The following is a 10522-nucleotide window of genomic DNA, read 5'->3' on the forward strand; positions in this document are numbered from 1 at the left end:
AGTGTTGTTGTTGCGTGCCATCGAGTGGATTCCAACTCATAGCAACCCTAAAAGACAGAATAGAACTGCCCCATAGTGTTTCCTTGGGTGTAATCTTTATGGGAGCAGATTGCCAAGTCTTTTCTCCCAAGGAGCAGCAGCTGGTAGGTTCGAATCGCCAACCTTTTGGTTAGCAGCCGAGCACTTAACCATTGCACCACCAGGGTTCCTTGTAAAATGCTATACACTTTTAGAAAAGTAATTATACAAATTTAAAGGTGTGGTATTGTTATCAGATATTCCTCAGCCGGTAGATGGATTGATTTATCATCACCCTTCATCCATGAAGGTGACGATGTCGATTTCAGTCTCCTAAACAACACAGATTTATTGAGCTCTTATGATGTGTGAGAACTTCCCTCCACATCAGCAGAACCTATGTGTAAATTTACAACAGCTATCTTTATACTGGGAGAAAGATGTGGCAGTCTGCTTCTGTGAAGATTACAGCCTTGGAAACCCTGTGGGGGCAGTGCTACCCTGTCCTATAGGGTCACTATGAGTCAGAATTGACTTGACAGCAGTGTGTGTTGGATATTGTTTATACAGTGACATATCATTCATAGGACATGATATGCTAGCATGTAGCATTCTGTACACGTGAATTTTGTAGGCACCTGAAGTTTACCTCTTTAAGCAGTCAAACATGTTTAATGTGAGCTTGTTCGATATAAATCTGTCCCTATATGATCATTGTTGTTGATGTTATTATTATATTTTTCCACAGAGAGCACTGAGCATAGTAATACCTTTTGTTTATGATTCAGGGTAGTTGAGATTATTTAGCTGTTCTATTGAAATACAGAGTCCTCTAGGGCTAGTGAAGTGCATGTTGCTATTTCCCCTACTTTAAATGATCCCAGATTACTAAATTTCTAAAATTCTTGTATCAACATCTTCTAGTCCTCTCCCCTGCTTCTAGTTATGAATTGTCTGGTGGTTTTTGTTTTTTTTTTTTTTTTTGCTACTGTCATTGTGCTGGCCTCTTTTAATCCACTTGTCCCTCCAAATTCCCATTTATAATCTGTGATTTGGGAAAGAGCCAAATATATTAACATTATCTTTAAATTAAGATTAAATCAGCATTTAGGGAATACTTGCTAATGCAGGAGGTGTCGTGCATGGACTTTGTGATTCCTTTTTTTCTTCAAGGACTTTTTGCTTACTTTATAAATTCAGTGGATCTTAACCAGGGATTGTAGCTTGATCTCTTGGGGAGGTTTATTCAACCATACATGCCTGGTTCCTATACCTGAATATCCTGATCCCATAGGTCTGGGGCAATATCCACCAAAAACCAAACCAAACCCAGTGCTGTCGAGTTGATCCCGACGCATGACGACCCTGTAGGACAGAGTAGAACTGCCCCCTAGGGTTTCCAAGGCTGTGATCTTTACAGAAGCAGACTGCCCGATCTTTCTCCCTTGGAGCAGCTGGTGGGTTCGAACTGCCGACCTTTTGCTTGGCAGCCGAGTGCTTTAACCACTGCTACACCAGGGACCCAAGTATGTATAATTTAGCAAAAGGTCTCAGGTGATTTTAACATGAACAGCTTTCTCCTATCCTAGCCCCCATCCTCCTACCCACTCCCACTGAGAACCACTGGGTTAAGTTTTGATGACCAATAAGTGGTTTATTAAGACGCTTGCACCTGCAGGTTGCAGAAAAGTCAACAAACAGTATCTGAAACCTGTGATTCTCAACGGCTCCATAATCAACTGGTGTGGTAGTGAGAATAATGTCCCCCCCACCCCCCACCCCATGTTACCTTACATGGTAAAAGGAACTTTGTACATGTGATTTAATTAAGGATCTTGAGATGGGGAGATTATCCTGGATTATCCTGGTGGGCTCAGTGCAGTCATGAAGATCCTTCGAGAGGCAAGAAGGTCAAAGGCAGAAGAAGAAGGAGATGTGACGACGGAAGCAGAGGTTGGAATGATGTGCTCTGAAAATGGAGGAAGGGGCCAGGAGCCAAGGAGTGCAGGTGGCCTCTAGAAGCTGGAAAGACAAGGAAAAACACAGACTCTCCCTGGAAGCCTTCAGAAGGAACACAGCTCTGCCAACACCTTGATTTCAGACTTCTGACCAGAACTGTAAGAGAATAAATTTGTGTTATTTTAAGCCACTAACTTTATGGTAATTTGTTACAGTAGAAATAGGAAACATAACAGCTGGTAGTATTAAATGCAGATTCTTAGTACTGCCCCCTCCGAGATAATGTTTTAGAAGAGGAAGGTGGGGTCCCGGGCTCTGTGTTTTAAGCAAGCCCCTAAGGGATTCAGTGGCCTATGGGCCTTGGATTACACTTTCAGAGTTACAAACATAGCCATAAGGACATTTATTGTTTCCCTCAGAAGTCTGGAGGTGGGTGGTGTCATCGAGGATCCAGGCTCCACCTTGACCTTCGTCTGACCACCTTCAGTGTGTTGGATTTTTCATCCTCTGCCTTGTTGTGTCATGGTCACAAGATGGCTGCCACAGTTCCAGGCATCACGTCCTCACGCAGCCAGGAAGGGAAGAGAGACCTCTCCCTGCATGTCTGTGTAGCCCTCACTTTTGATCAAAGAGGGGAGTCTTTCTCAGATCTCCAGCTGACTTCCCCTTACATCTAACTAACCAGAACTACATCACCTGGCTACCTCCAGCTGCATAGAAGGCTGGACAGCAAGAAACATTGGGTAATATCTCAAAACAGTATCCTGTTAACTCCCTCCCACCCCCGGGAAACATTTGCATCTCCTCAAACAACACTTACCTCGCGTCTAGCTGTTCCCACCCTTCTCCAGGATGGTCATTTAGTGCCAGGCCCCTATATCTTTTAAGCTCATCTCATGTACCACCAAAGACACTGCTCACTTTGAAAAAATGCATTATCCTATTTAATCTTTGTAACACTTCGGGGTGGGTCATCTTCTCCCCTTTTTTACAGTTACGATTCAGAGATTGGGAGGTATACCCAAGGTCCCATAGCTCACAGGTGGCACATCTGCCTTAATCATAAAGCTCGAACTCTTACCCATTACGCCAACCAGTGCTTCTCAATTGTTTAGTGTTGGTGGTACATTTTCAAATATTAGAATTTTTGGCACACTTGAAGAGATGAAAAACTCAAAGCAACACTAAAGAAATCATCAGTAATTAGAACCCAATTACCATCTTTGATCACTGGAGGGTTTTGAGAGAGCAAGGACATGATCAGACTTTTAACAGGATCATTAGTCTCTGTATTGAGAATATACGGTAAGGGTCAAGGGTATTGCAGTAATTGCTTCCCATGTTGCTCTGAGTAAAAACCAAAGTTGGTCTTAAGGTCCTGCAGGACCTGCCCCCAACCTCATCTCCTTCCACTCTCTACCTCACGCACCCCTCTCCGCCATATTGGCGTCCTCCAGCCCACAGGCATGCTGCCCACTCCAGAACTGCTTGCATTTGTTCTCCTCTGCCTGGTAGCTGTGTGGCCTGTGTCCTCACCACCTTCAGGACTTTACTCCAATGTCTTCTCAGGGAAGTTTTCCTTGCCAATCTCTTTAAAATTTTACCCCCACTCCTCACATACATACCCAAGCACATATTCCCCATCTTCCTTTGCTGCTTTCTAATGTACTGATACAGAATTTACTATATTAATTGCTAATATGCTATAGAATTTACTAATTTATACTATTTTTCTCTCTGCCCTCCTTCGCCCACCCCTCAACCACTACCAGAATGTAAGATCTGTGAGAACAGGGATGTCGGTGTATTTAATTCACTGCTTCGTTCCCAGCTCCTAGAACCTGGAACACAGTAGGCATTCAATAAATATTCGTCAGATGAATACATTCTTTGTACACAGTGCTGATTAGCTCTATAGGGGTAAAGCCCTAAAAATGAAATTATCTCATTACAGGATATGGACATTTTAAAGGTTCTTGATAAACATTCCCAAAACTCTGTCCTTCCCCAAAGTTGAATCAGTTTGCTAAACTCCCATCAGTAGACAGGAGACAAGCCAGTCCACTGTAACCCTCGCATTTTTGTTGTCGACCAAAAACCAAATCAAACCGGTTGCCGTCGAGTTGATTCCGACTCATAGTGACCCTATAGGACAGAGTAGAACTGCCCCATAGGGTTTCCAAGGCTGTAAATCCTGACGGAAGCAGACTGCCATGTCTTTCTACCGTGGGGCACTTGGTGGGCTTAAACCACGAAACCTTTTGGTTAGCAGCTGAGCGCTTAACTACTGCGCATTAATTGCTGTTGAGTTGTGTCTGACTTATGGCAACCCCATGTACAGCATAACAAAGTGGTGCCCAGGCTTGCACCATCTTCATGATGGTTGGCATTTTATGTCCATTGTTGTGGCCACTGTGTATATTGAGTGCCTTCTAACCTAGGGGACTAATCTCCAGCACAGACAATATCCTGTTGTGATCCATAGGGTCGCTGACTAATTTTCAGAAGTAGATTGCCAGGCTTTTCTTCCTAGTCTGTCTTAGTCTGGAAGTTCTACTGAAACCTGTTCACCATGGTTGACCTTACTGGTATTTGAAATACTGATGGCATAGCTTCCAGGATCACAGCAACACACAAGCCACCACGGTATGACACACTGACAGATGGGTAGTGATTCACATTGTTAGTAGTTTTAATTCATCTTTAGCCAGTTTGGCATGTGAAAATTATATTTCTTTTTAATTTGTATTACTTTGATTAGGTGAATTTGTATTTGTTTTTCCCTGTATTTATTCCTGTGGAAACCATCAGCTTGTATCCTTCGCCCATTTTTCTAGTGCTTTCTAATTTAGTATGGTGTTTTCCTAATTGATTCATAAGATCACTTTAGGTTGTAAGGTTACTCTTTTTTATCTGTGTTGCATGTATTTTTCCTAGTTTTTCTTTTAATTTTGCTTATGATGTTCTTTTATATATTGTTTGCTTTTTAATGCAGTCAATTTTTTCTTTATGGTTCTTTTGTTTTATGTTTGGAAAGGTCTTGTCTACTTCTAAGATCAAGTATTCACCTGTAATTTATTTTAGTTCTCTTATTTATTATTCATTACTCTTAATTAGTTATTCTTAATTAAGCATCTTTTAATTAAAGAGCTTCTTCAGTTAATCTCTGTTTTATCATATCATATGAGGCAAGAATCTAACATCCATTTCCCCCTGCAAATTGTAAACTATATTGCATACACCTTCCTTTTCCCACTGTCTTAAGCTGGGTTCTCTAGAGAAGCAAAACCAGTAAAACGTATAAATATATACAGAGAGAGATTTATATCAAGGAAATGGCTCACGCGATTTTAGAGGCTGGAATGTCCAAAGTCCATGGGTCAGGATAGAGGCTTCTCCCGATTCACATAGCTGCAGGGGCTGGTGAACCCAAGATTGACAGGTTAGAGAGCAGGGCTCTTGCTCACAGGCTGTGAAGATTGACAGATTCCAAGATTGGCAGGCAAGACCCCAAGGCTTCTTCTGATTCACGTAGCTGAGGGGGTTGATGACCCCAAGATGGGCAGGTCAGAGAGTAGTGCTCCGACTCGCAGGCTGTGAAGATCAGTGAATCCCAAGATCGGCAGATAAGCTGATAGCTCAAGTCCAAGAACCAGAGGTCAGATGAACAGGAGGTAGCCGCAGGATCCAGAGCAAGCAAAAAGCCAGAACGTCTGCTTATGTTTGAATGCAAGCCACATTCCCAATGAAACTCCCTTTCAACTGATTGGCTACTCGGCTACTCATAGCAGATCCCATCATGGGAGTGATCACATATAAACACTGTGAATCATGGCCCAGCCAAGTTGATACACAATCTTAACCATCATACCCACTAACTGGAAATGACATCTTTATTGTATACTAAGCCTTTATCTGTGGGGGCAGTGGTGGTTCAGTGGCAAAATTCTCACCTTTCATGTAGGAGACCGAGGTTTGATTCACAGCCAGTGCACCTCATGCATAGCTATCACCTGTCTGTCATTGGAGGCTTTGCATGTAGCTTTGATGCTGAACAGGTTTCAGTGGAGCTTCCAGACTAAGACAGACCAGGAAGAAAGGCCTGATGATCTATTTCCCATCCACAGTCCATCATGGGGATGGTGCAGGACCAGGCATCTTTCATTCCACTGTGCATGGGGTCACCATGAGCTGGGGGCCAACTCGACAGCAGCTAAGAACAACAATAAATCTTTATTTATACTAAGGTCTGGTTTAGGTTTTTCAGTTCAGGTTCATTTATATGTGTCTTTTGCCAGAACCCAACTTTGTTAATTACTGCAGCTTTTTAATGTGTTTAATCTCTTCTTTTAAACTTTTTTTCCTCACTGATGATTATTCTAAATAAATTTTAGGATCATTTTATCAAGTTCAGGAAAGTTGTAGAGTTAACTTCCAAAAATGAAAATCAGATCATGCCACTCCCCCATGAAGAATCTTTTCATGATTCCTCACGACCTTCAGAATATAAAGGCCAGACTCCTTGATGGGGCATGCGCCAACTTCCTAGACCTGCCCTAGCCGAAGTCTAGTCTTATGGATAGCTATGCCTGCAACTTACACTCCACATCTATACCCATATCACATGCTGGTTCTCACCTCCCTGCCTTCTCTCATGCTATTCCATCTGCCTTTAAGGACCTTAACCTACCCCATATCTTCTTTCTTCACTTGATTAACTACCTTTTACCCTTAAATTCATCACCACTTCTCTGACCACTTCCACCCCAGCCAGGCTCTGTGGCCACTCGTGTGTCATGTCACTATGTGCCTGCCTCTGTCGCCACGTAGCCCACTGCATTGCAGCATAAGTTTGTCTTCTCTGTGAGCTTGATTAGAGCATCCCTTTTTCATCTCTGTATTTCCAGTACCTGGTATGCTACCTGGCATACAGTAGATGATGTGAAGGATGGATCAGAGGATAATGTTCAAGACTGGAAGTAGGGAGAAAGATTATTGCTATAATCAAAGCAAAAGATAATTAGGGTCTAGACGAGGGCAGTGGTGGGAGAAATAGAGAGGAGGGGACATACTTGAAAGATATTTGAGAGGTAAAATTGACAGGACTTTGTGTCTTGTTGAATGTGAGAGCAAGGGAGAGAGAAGATACTTTGAATTTTAGATTTCCAGTGTAGACACCCAGGTGAATGTTGGTACCTTAGTCATATCTGGACATTCAGGAGGACAGACAGACTTAAGGAGGATACGATTAGGACAATTTTTGATGAGCTGTGAGTTGGAGATGCCTTATGATATCCAGTGAAGATGTCTAATAGATTATATACTTTTATTATTCAAACCAGCAATATTTTGAGAGTGCAAGGGGTGTGTAATATAGTAGCATCAGACTTGTCTACATTCACAAAGTGGGATGAAAACCACCATCAGCCCAAAGCTGATTCCTATGAGGTGGAGGTCAAATATACGTCCTCTCTCCAACTTTTTTTACCAGTTCTGACACCAGCTGTCCCCTCCACGGTACTCTCTGCTTCTCTGCTGGGCTCTGCAGTGGCCACACAGAACTCACCGACCATACTCACAGTTATGGGGTTTATTAGGGAAGTAACAGTCTAGCACTCAGGATCAGGATCAACTTGGAAGTAACGGGAACAACTCAGGAAATAGGATACAGTTCGTCAGTCAGGACAGCTTCCAACCAAGATAGCTCTTACCTCCTTCTCAGTCATGCTGGCAGGCAGGCCACACTTCCCAGCCAGTCTAGCCTTCTCTTAGCCGGGCTAACCTCCTCTCGGCTGTGCCAGACAGCGGCCTCTGCTGCCAGGCCCCTCTCGGCCTCCACCCTGCTCAGGCAAGTATTACAACTCTTTAGCTCTGCCAACAAGTACTTGGAGGCACCTGACTCTGCCAGCAATCCTCCTGCCCGAAGGCGCTCAGCTCTCTCGCTCCATGGGTCGGCAAGCCCACTGCAGTCGCCTCACTCTGAGGTCTGGGAAGCCCCCCACAGCCATCTTGTGCCAGTCTCCCAGTTCCCACCACTCGTACTGCTGCGCCATCTCTCACCATCTTCAGTGTTATAGCTTTCTCTCTCTCTCCTGTGCCTAGGAGGTTCTCAGTGCAGGGAACCCAGGTCCAAAAGATGCGCTCTGCTCCAGGCTCTTCTTCTTGATGGTCATGACATCCCCCTCAACCTCTGTGGGGTTGGCCCTTTTATAAGCCTACTCATCTCACCAAGACCATGAGCTGACCAATCACTTAGATAGACCACAGTCTAGTAGTTTGTACAGCAATTGACCAGTCCCAGCAAGGGTTTTACACGCCTTATTGGTGTAGTAAACTGTCCAATCCCTGCAAGGTCTTGACCTAGCAGATCATCTTGGCAGAACTACAAACCCAGTGCCAGAAAGGCCCTATATAAAGAGAAACCCATTGCACTGCAGGGTGCTATTAACAATTATGCCAAGACAACCAGTATAAACCAGGAACGCCCCAGATAAGCTGGGATGTATGGTCTGCCTACAAGTAAGGGTCAGACCTGCAACTCAGAGAGGAAGATTAATGCCCTGTGAGTCATTTGAATATAGGTGCCCTGAGAGCAGGCAAGGTTACCCAGGGAGAGTTTATAGGGTGAGAAGAAGAGAAGAGGGGGCAAAGACAAATCATAGAGAACACATGCATTTAGACAGTGATTATCAACTGGGAAATATTTCAGAACACTTATGCCCCCAAGTTTTCCTGAAGATTCAGCTATCCTGCCCAACCATCCCCACCCTCTATCCACTCCCATTCCCCTGCCAGGCTCCAAGTTGCAACAGAAGGTGATTTTTAAAAAGCTGAGAACTATAGGTTTATAGGGAGGGCGGAGGAAGAGGAGCCAGTAAAGGAAAGGAAAGTAAGAGTGGCCAGAGAGATAAGCACGAGGAGACTATAGTCTGAGCAAAGTTACCGAAGAAACAGAGGAAGAAGGAGGTGGTCAGTAATGTCAAATGTTACCAAATGCTGAGGCTAAGTAACACGAGGAACTGAGACGTGTCCACTGGCCATGGCAGTTAAGGTGGATTGGCACCCTTTTCTGGGGTGGGCAGTACAGTTGTCTGCAGAAGCCAGAGGAAGCAGGAGGAAGAAAGCTGTAAAGGATAAAGACAGGCATTCCTGCTGCATTGGAGTGGGGGAGGATCGTTTCCCCTTTTAAAAGCAAGGATAGGGCTTTGGGTCTGTAATTTATTGGCTGCAGAAAGGAGCCAGTAGAGAGGGCAAGGCCGAAGGTACAAGAGAGGGAAGAGATACCACTCTGCAGTCATACAGAAGCCATTTTGCTCAGGCCCAGTCCTTGGTCAAGAGTCCCTGTGCTGTGACATAGTTGAATGCCACCAATCCGGTCCAGTAGGAATTACTCTGACTTGGAAAGTCACCATCCACGTGTCTTTCTATTTGGTTGGCTTGGGATCTAGATTTTTTCCTTCGTTTTCTAAAGACTGAGGATGGGAGGGAGCCTTTGAGTAGAATACAAGTTTTGCTTCTTCTAAATGCACTGATTTGTTGAGATGTCACTGTTAAAGTGTTGATAACCCATCCGTATAGACTTAGGGGTTGTGATGACGTACCTTGTCGATGGATTTAGAAACGGCTGCGAGTAACCATATTCTTTTAGAACATGGTATGTGTGTGTTTCTGTGGTTGCGTGTATTAGATGAAAAAGTGAGTTTTTAAACCAAGAATTGATTTTTTTTTTCCTTGAGAAGCTCCATTAAAAAAAAAACGTTGCCAGAATAGAAGCTGTTCCGTTTTCTGAGCTGCTCCCTCGTAGTTAAGAAGTTATAAGGTTAATTTCCTCTGAGGGAAGAAGGCAGGGACACCAATAAAGGGGAAAGAAAGGTTGGATTGCCCTGCAAAGGCCGAAACATGCTCTGAAAAGTAAAGATTTCAGGCTTAATGTGCACGGAACAAAAGGCCGTTGTGAACTGTCTACAAGAGTTGGTGAGAGTTTGTATTCTGCCCGTTTTTTCTGTGGGAGTTATTTCCTGTTGTTGACTAGGGTTCTTTATTTAGAACCACCTAGCTTCAGAATGCCTGCTAGCTCACAGCAAAGTGTGTACTTAAAACATAGGCTTATTTCAAGACAATCTCTTTGGAAAAGGGTTGCACTACGCCTGTACTGAGGCAACATCTCTTCCCAAAGGTCAAGAGAGTAGGTAGGCGGGCTGTATTCCCCTGACCCTCCCTATCAAGACACACAACAAGAAAGAACCCGAAATGTGTTTGGTGTAACAGTCAGTGGTCACCTGAACAAAGTGAAAGACATTTCATGGGGAAAATGTGTTTCCTTTTTTTTAAAATGCGATTTCACTTTTTAGTGCTAAATGAGTTCTTTGGCATATTAAGATGTAACAAAAAGCCTTCCATGTTCTGTGGGGAAGCTTTTATCCTTTATAGCATGATAGAAGCTGGTTTGGCAGGTGAGAAGTATACTCAAAACACAGGTTTTAAACCAATTATTCTTTTACACTGGCCCTGTAGCTGGGCTTCCTATTAAGAATCTTAGGTTATT

The sequence above is a fragment of the Trichechus manatus genome, unplaced genomic scaffold (assembly GCF_000243295.1).
Source record: "Trichechus manatus latirostris isolate Lorelei unplaced genomic scaffold, TriManLat1.0 scaffold00004, whole genome shotgun sequence".
Taxonomy (NCBI): domain Eukaryota; kingdom Metazoa; phylum Chordata; class Mammalia; order Sirenia; family Trichechidae; genus Trichechus; species Trichechus manatus.